We start from the raw sequence: 9456 nt of genomic DNA on the forward strand, positions 1-9456 counted from the left end.
ATTTTAATAATACAATAATAGGTATAAGACTACATTTAATGCAATGTCAGTACTATATCACTTATATATTTTTTTGTTTTATTTACAGACTACAGAAAACTATGGATTATCATGGTGAACTCATCACTAAAAAAGGTGAAACCTAAAAGGTGATATCTCACTTGCTTCAGGTGCAGAAATACTAGATAAGTTAAATTCTAAGGTTTAAATCTTTTACATGGGTTCAACATGTAGGGGTACTTGAGTAACTAACTCATGTAAAATTAGTTTACATTATTTTGCCATTATATTGCAGTCATCAGTAGCTATTATTCAAAGTGCTAAGCGTGTTAACATGTTATGAATGTGGTTTCGTACTGTGAAGTCAACATCCCTTAGGTGCTATGCAGCAAGACAAAACAAGTTTATTAGTGGTCATGTAACGTACAAGCTTTGGGATACTATATCTATATATATCTATCTATATATATATATATATATATATATATATATATATATATATATATATATATATATCTATCTATATCTATATATATCTATATCTATATATATCTATATATATATATATCTATATATATCTATATCTATATATATCTATATATATATATATCTATATATATCTATATATATCTATATATATATATATCTATATATATATATATCTATATATATATATATATATCTATATATATATATATCTATATATATATCTATATATCTATATATATATCTATATATATATATATCTATATATATATCTATATATATATATCTATATATATCTATATATATATATATCTATATATATATCTATATATATATATATCTATATATATATCTATATATCTATATCTATATCTATATATATCTATATCTATATATATATCTATATATATCTATATCTATATATATCTATATCTATATATATCTATATCTATATATATCTATATCTATATATATCTATATATATATATATATATATATATATATATATATCTATATCTATATATATATAAAAATGTATACACACACACACACACACACACACACACACACACACACACAGTACTGTGTAAAAGTTTTAGGCAGGTGTGAAAAAATGCTGTAAACTAGGAATCCTTTCAAAAATGGAAGTGTTAATAGTTTATTTTCATCAATTAACGAAATGCAGTGAACAGAAGAGAAATCTAAATCAAATCATTATTTGGTGTGACCACGCTTTGCCTTCAAAACAGAATCTATTCTTCTAGGTACACTTGCACAGTTTTTGAAGGAACTCGGCTGGTAGGTTGTTCCAAACATCTTGGAGAACTAACCACAGATCTTCTGTGGATGTAGGTTTCCTCAAATCCTTCTGTCTCTTCATGTAATCCCAGAGAGACTCGATGATGTTAAGATCAGGGCTCAGTGGGGGCCATACCATCACTTCAAGGACTTCTTGTTCTTCTTTACGCTGAAGATAGTTCTTAATGACATTGGGTGTGTGTTTAGGGTCATTGTCTTGCTGCAGAATAAATTTGGGGCCAATGATATGCCTCTCTGATGGTATTGCATGATGGATAAGTATCTGCCTGTATTTCTCAGCATTGAGGACACCATTAATCCTGACCAAATCTCCAACTCCATTTGGAGAAATGCAGCCTTGCAAGGAATCTTCACCTTGCTTCATTGTTGCCTGCAGACACTCATTATTGTACCACTCTCCAGCCCTTTGGTGAACAAACCGCCTTCTGCTACAGCCAAATATTTCAAAATTTGACTCATCATTCCAGAGCACCTGCTGCCATTTTTCTGCACCCCAGATCCTATGTTTTTGTGCATAGTTGAGTCGCTTGACCTTGTTTCCATGACGGAAGTATGGCTTTTTGGCTGCAGCTCTTCAATGAAGACCACTTCTGGCCAGACTTCTCCAGACAGTACATGGGTGTAACTAGGTCCCACTGGTTTCCACCAGTTCTGAGCTGATGGCACTGCTGGACATCTTATGATTTCAAAGGGAAATAAGCTTGATGTGTTTTTCATCTGCTGCATTAAGCTTCCTTGGCTGACCACTGCGTTCTACCATCCTCAACGTTGCCTGTTTCTTTGTGCTTCTTCAAAAGAGCTTGAACAGTACATCTTGAAACCCCAGTCTGCTTTGAAATCTTTGTCTGGGAGAGCCCTTGCTGATGCAGTATAACTACCTTGTGTCTTGTTGCTGTGCTGAGTCTTGCCATGGTGCATGAACTGTGACATGAAACTGTCTTCTACAACCTCACCTTGGTAGCAGAGTTTGGCTGTTCCTCACCCAGTTTTAAGCCTCCTAAACAGCTGTTTATTTTTCAGTTAATCACTGTGTTTCAACCTACATGTGAAATTGATGATCATTAGCACCTGTTTGGTATAATTGGTTGATCATACACCTGACTATAATCCTCCAAAATCCCTGACTTTGTGCAAGTGTACCTATAAGAATTGATGCTGGTTTGAAAGCAAAGGGTAGTAACACCAAATATTGATTTGATTTAGATTTTTCTTTTGTTTGTTTCTTTTGTTTTTTTCACTTTGCATAAATAAACAATTATTATTTGTATGTTTGAAAGGATTCTTAGTTTACAACATTTTTTCACACCTGCCTAAAACTTTTGCACAGTACTGTGTGTGTATGTATGTATGTGTGTGTGTGTGTGTGTGTGTGTGTGTGTGTGTGTGTGTGTGTGTGTGTGTGTGTGTGTGTGTGTGTATATATATATATATATATATATATATATATATATATATATATATATATAAACATGGGGGAATAATAACATAAGGAACTATTGTTGAAATATAACCACCCTTCATGAATATACCCATTCTTTTTCAGTTACCTGACTTTTTAGCATTGATTTCAGCACTTGTTCACAGTGCTGTCTACCTGTACATCAGCTGTCTAGCTATACATCAGATGTTTAACATTTTGAAGCTCTAACTGAAGCAGGAGAACCACCCGTTTGGCCCCTTTCTTTGCCCCTGACCTCTGCCCCTACCCCCTGCACTTCATGTCTATAAAAATAAATGGCTGTGTTGGTGCTCTGATATTATTAAATCGCAGAGTTGAAGATATTGTATTTTATTAAAAGCTCTCGTTCCATGACTCTGGGTGACACATTACCGTCCCTGTGTAACACATGCTCTGCTGTTTCCTTGAACAGGTCCACCGTGCTTTCACTGAACCATCCATTGCTTACTGAGTAATTCATTTTAAACCTTTCAGATGTGTTCTGCTGACCAGCTGCTGACTGCAGCCATTGAACCAGTGAATACGTTACTAAAGGGAACCAATGGCTTAGACAATGAAAGCTTTACATGTCACTGATGCCACTGGCTTCAAACAATAGCATTCTGCAGTGTGTGTGTATTTATGTATGTGTGTGTGGTGTGGGGAATCAGTTGTGTACTCCTCCACAACACAGGAGGCCCAGAGCAGGAGTGTGTTTATCTGTGTATGAGTGATGAAAGAGAATGGAAGAAATAGAGATCTCTGGAAGAAGAACATCCAGTCTTCACTTAATATTGTCATTTCTTGATTAGTGTCTATGTAATATATTTAGGGAAGTGCATGCATATCTATCACTATCTAAACAAGCTACTGAAGAAAATACAGCACATCCAGCACAGCTAGGTTTGACTGGACTAAAAAACACATCACTATCAACATGATATACAGCATCAAGACTAATCCCAGTGAAGAGTAACGTTTTCAAATACAAAGGCTGAGACATGATCAGTGGCTTGATAATATCTAAACACATGCACACTGTTAAGTTCTACACTTAAACCACTTTGATGATATATATCACTCTGTTTCTATCACCATTGGTGCTTCAAGGGCTCTAAGATCATCATAGATTTCACGATTTGCTTCAACACAAGGGACACCACCTAAACATGAGGTGGGACAAGATGGCTCTTCAAATAAGTGTGGAGTGTGTACAGTACCCTGTAGTGTGCGGTGGGTGACTCACTACCCTGTAGTATGGGTTGGGTAACTCACTACCCTGTAGTGTGGAGTGGGTAACTCGGTACCCTGTAGTGTGGAGTGGGTAACTCACTACCCTGTAGTGTGGAGTGGGTAACTCACTACCCTGTAGTGTGGAGTGGGTAACTCACTACCCTGTAGTGTGGAGTGGGTAACTCGGTACCCTGTAGTGTGGAGTGGGTAACTCGGTGCCCTGTAGTGTGGAGTGGGTAACTCGGTGCCCTGTAGTGTGGAGTGGGTAACTCGGTGCCCTGTAGTGTGGAGTGGGTAACTCAGTGCCCTGTAGTGTGGAGTGGGTAACTCAGTGCCCTGTAATGTGGAGTGGGTAACTCAGTACCCTGTAGTATGGGTTGGGTGACTCACTACCCTGTAGTGTGGAGTGGGTAACTCACTACCCTGTAGTGTGGAGTGGGTAACTCGGTACCCTGTAGTGTGGAGTGGGTAACTCGGTGCCCTGTAGTGTGGAGTGGGTAACTCGGTGCCCTGTAGTGTGGAGTGGGTAACTCAGTGCCCTGTAGTGTGGAGTGGGTAACTCAGTGCCCTGTAATGTGGAGTGGGTAACTCAGTGCCCTGTAATGTGGAGTGGGTAACTCAGTACCCTGTAGTGTGGAGTGGGTAACTCAGTACCCTGTAGTGTGCGGTGGGTGACTCACTACCCTGTAGTATGGGTTGGGTAACTCAGTACCCTGTAGTGTGGAGTGGGTAACTCAGTACCCTGTAGTGTGGAGTGGGTAACTCAGTACCCTGTAGTGTGGAGTGGGTAACTCAGCACCCTGTAGTGTGGAGTGGGTAACTCAGCACCCTGTAGTGTGGAGTGGGTAACTCAGTACCCTGTATTTGGATAGATGAAGACTAGCCTTGGGTGCCCATGACCATGTTGCTTGTTCCCTTGTTGTCCTTCCAACGAGAGGAGCGAATGCGCTGGATCTCGTTTACACAAACATTTCCGGTGCATACCGGGCGGAGCCCCGCCCCCACCTTGGATACTCTGATCACAATGTCTGTAATGTTGATTACTGCATATAGACCGATTGTCAGATGCTCGAAACCGCTTCTGAAGCAGGTGAGAACCTGGCCAGCAGGAGCCATCTCTGCTCTTCAGGACTGCTTTGAGCAGACGACTTGGATCACGTTCAAGGAGGCTGCTACCAACGGTGGCACTGTTAACCTGGAAGAGTATACAGCATCAGTGACTGGATACATCAGCAAGTGCATTGATGATGTTACTGTCTCCAAGACCATCACCACACACCCCAACCAAAGCCATGGATGACTGCTGAGGTGCGCATGCTACTGAGGACCCGTGACTCAGCCTTCAGAACAGGTGACAGAGAGGCTCTCAGGAAAACAAGAGCCAAACTGTCACGTGCGATCAGGGAAGCAAAGCGTGCACACGCACAGAGGATCCATGGACACTTCAAAGACACTGGTGACACACGGCGCATGTGGGAGGGCATTCAGGCCATTACTAACTACAAGAAAACATCACCTTCCTGTGACAGTGATGCCATCCTCCCAGATGCACTGAATGACTTCTATGCACGGTTTGAAGCGCAGAACAACGTTGCAGCAGAAAAGTCCATCCCTCCGCAAAATGACCAGGTGCTGTGCCTGACGGCGGCTGATGTGAGGCGTACTCTGCGTGGAGTTAACCCACGGAAAGCTGCTGGACCAGACAACATCCCAGGTCGTGTGCTCAGAGAATGTGCTGACCAGCTTGCAGATGTCCTGACATACATCTTCAATATCTCTCTGAGCTGCGCCATGGTCCCAACATGCTTCAAGACCACCACCATCATCCCCGTGCCTAAGAAGCCCACGGTGTCGTGTCTCAACGACTACTGTCGCATTGCACTTATATCCATCATCATGAAGTGCTTCGAGAGACTCGTCATGAGACACATCAAGACCCAGCTTCCCCCTTCTCTGGACCCCCTTCTCTGCAGTTCGTGTACCACTCCAACCGCTCTACAGATGATGCCATCTCTACCACACTTCATCTGGCACTCACACATCTGGATAAAAAGGGCACCTACGTAAGAATGCTGTTCATAGACTTCATTTCAGCATTCAACACCATTGTTCCTCAGCATCTGATTGGAAAGTTGAGCTTACTGGGCTTGAACACCTCCCTCTGCAAATGGATCCTGGATTTCTTGACTGGTAGACCTCAGTCAGTCCGGATTGGGAGCAGCACTTCCAACACCACCACACTGAGTACTGGTGCTCCCCAGGGCAGCGTACTCAGCCCTCTGCTGTTCACACTGCTGACTCATGACTGTGCAGCAATGCACAGTTCAAATCACATCATCAAGTTTGCTGATGATACGACCATGGTGGGTCTCATCAACAAAGACAATGAGTCAGCATACAGAGAGGAGGTGTGAGAACTGGTGAGCTGGTGTAAGGTCAACAACCTGTATCTGAATGTTGACAAGACAAAAGAAATGGTTGTTGACTTCAGGAGAGCAAGGCGAGATCACTCCCTGCTTGCCATCAATGGCTCCTCAGTGGAGATCATCAAGAACATCAAGTTCCTTGGTGTTCACATAGTGGAGAACCTCACCTGGACCCTGAACACCAGTTCCATCACCAAGAGAGCCCAGCAACGTCTTTACTTCCTTCGGAAGCTGAGGGAAGCCCATCTCCCATCACCCATCCTCACTACCTTCTACAGTGGTACTGTAGAGAGCATCCTGAGCAGCTGCATCATTACCTGGTTTGGGAACTGCACCGCCTTTGACCACAAGACCCTCCAGAGAATAGTGAGAACAGCTGAGAAGATCATTTGGGTCTCTCTTCCCTCCATCACGAACATCTACATAACACGCTGCATCCGGAAAGCCAGCAACATTGTGAAAGACCCCACACACCCCTCACATGAACTGTTCACCCTTTTGCCATCTGGGAGAAGGTACCGCAGCATCCAGTCCCGCACCTCCAGACTGTGCAACAGCTTCTTCCCAGAAGCCATTAGACTCCTGAACTCTGGCTAACTCCAATTCCAATTCAGATTCCAAAATGGGCACTTTTATACATGCTTATAGACAGTCACACACACACACACACACACACACACACACAAACACACACACGTACATACGTGCATACATACATACATATCTATACACACACTCACACATTGTTTTGCATCGGGACTAGTGCTGAAGTCAAACCTCACACAAATAAACTATGCACTCCTGTTGCAGTCTTGCACATTATCCTACTTGCTGCTAGAGTACTGTACTAAACCAGCACTGTACCCTGAACTGTTCTGGCTGCTACCGGTGACTGCTATGTTCAGGGTAGCATGTCACTGATTGCTATGCACAACTCGCTTTACATATGCCCAGTACTGTGTACTGTACTAAATAATTGCACTGTCTACTCATTTTGTATTTTGTATTTGTCCTGTCCTGTATTTATTATTGTTTATTTAATGTTTATTTAATGACATTTTGCACAATATTGGACTGTTTGCACTTGTGTAGCATGTTGTCTGTTGCACTGTTGTTTTTATGTTGCACCATGGTCCTGGAGGAACATTGTTTCGTTTTTGTTGTGTACTTGTATATAGCTGAAATAACAATAAAACCTCTTGAACTTGAACTTGAACTTGAACAAAATGGGGCATACATTGCTGCACGCCATGAGATCATCACTTTGTTAGTCAACATCAGTGTAATAAATAATACCTTACAATAAGTACTAGTTTCAGTTAGTCAGTATAGGAGCAAGGTCAGTGGTCATTTAAATATTCCACAAATAGATGGATCTTCAGTCTGCAATTGAAGACTGCAAGAGACTCTACTGTCTGGACAGCAAGCAGAGGTTCATTCCACCATCTAGGAGACAGGACAGAGAATAGTCTCGATGCTTGTCTTCGAAGAGACTTGAAGCATGGCATTTCAAGCCAAGCCGTACTTGAGGTTCTAAGTACTCGAGGTACGGATCGGGCTTTGACCATTGACCTCATGTATGAAGGGGCTGGTCCATTTTTGGCTTTGTAGGCAAGCATCAAGGTTTTAAATCTGATGCATGCAGCTACTGGAAGCCAATGAAGGGAGCGCAGCAGTGGACTGACATTCATGAACATCAAAAGATAGAAGACCAGTCTTGCCACTGCATTCTAGACAAGTTGTAGAGGTCTGATGGCTCTTAGAGGAAGACCAACAAGTAGCGAGTTGCAGTGGTCTAGCTTTGAGATCATAAGAGACTGCACAAGCACCTGGGTAGCTTCCTGTGAGAGAAAGGGCCGAATCATACATATGTTACAAAGGATAAATCTGCAAGACCAGGTTAGATTTGAAACATAAGTTGAGAATGACAACTGATTGTCTAAAGTTATACCCAGGCTATGGACAGTTTTGGATCGTGATACCAGGAGGTTCTCGAAGGAAACTGTGAGGTCATGGTAAGGGTTAGAAGTACCTGGGATGTACAGAAGCTTGGTTTTACTGGGGTTGATCTTCAAGTGGTGGGCTGTCATCCATGATGCAGTCAGTCAAGCATACTGAGATACGTCTGGAGACCTGCGTGTCAGAGGGTGGAAAAGAAATAAATAATTGAGTGTCATCGGCACAGCAGTGGTAGAAACCATGAGAAGATATTACATCAACAAGAGAATGAATACATAGTTTGGATGTGGATCCTCTCCATGTTACATAATAGGACTGTCTCTTCAGATAGGACTGAAACCATTTCCATGCAGAGTCAGTCACACCAAGGCTGGAGAGAACAGAGAGGAGAATGTTGTGGTTTACTGTGTCAAAGGCTGCTGATAGTCCAGTTTTGGCAGTCTAATGTTCAGTTGTATAATTTACTGAAGTAAAGTGGTGGCACTAAGTGATCATCTCTAGGGACTTCACCAACCCTCCTAAACTTGACAGGTGGTGTCACTTTGACTTACACCACTGGAAAGACCACATATCCAGGGGATTCAATAGAAAAAAGAGACTTCCATACACAGCTTTGGAGAAGTGGCTAGTTTACAAGCCCTGGCCAACCCTCCTCAGATAGGTACGGTCTCAATTAAAGATACTGTAGATATCCTTCAACCTAATCCCATTATTCTTTTAAGAACTGACAACTGATAATACCATTTGCCACAGTCATTTTTGTGAGGTAATTTTAATATACTGCAATAACATAGCAGCAAACTGTCTGCAATCTCTATCAAGCAAACAAGCTAATAATGCCAACGGAATAATTCAAAACATGATAATAGCAAAAAGGGACGAAATAAGGCATATGAAACGTAAGGACGCACGTGCTTTCCCTTGCCCTAACACGTGTTACAGTTCAGGATCAGTAACTCGCGCGGACGCCTCGCTACAGTTCCTTATATTTGAACGTGCAAAGCCAGCGTCACCAAAAGCCCATTCCTGGTGCACGCAGAGTGCGCGCCCACGCCCCTTTACGTGTACGTGCGCGCTCCCGTGCATCGCGTGGTG

Source organism: Electrophorus electricus, chromosome 6 (genome assembly GCF_013358815.1).
Source record: "Electrophorus electricus isolate fEleEle1 chromosome 6, fEleEle1.pri, whole genome shotgun sequence".
NCBI lineage: Eukaryota > Metazoa > Chordata > Actinopteri > Gymnotiformes > Gymnotidae > Electrophorus > Electrophorus electricus.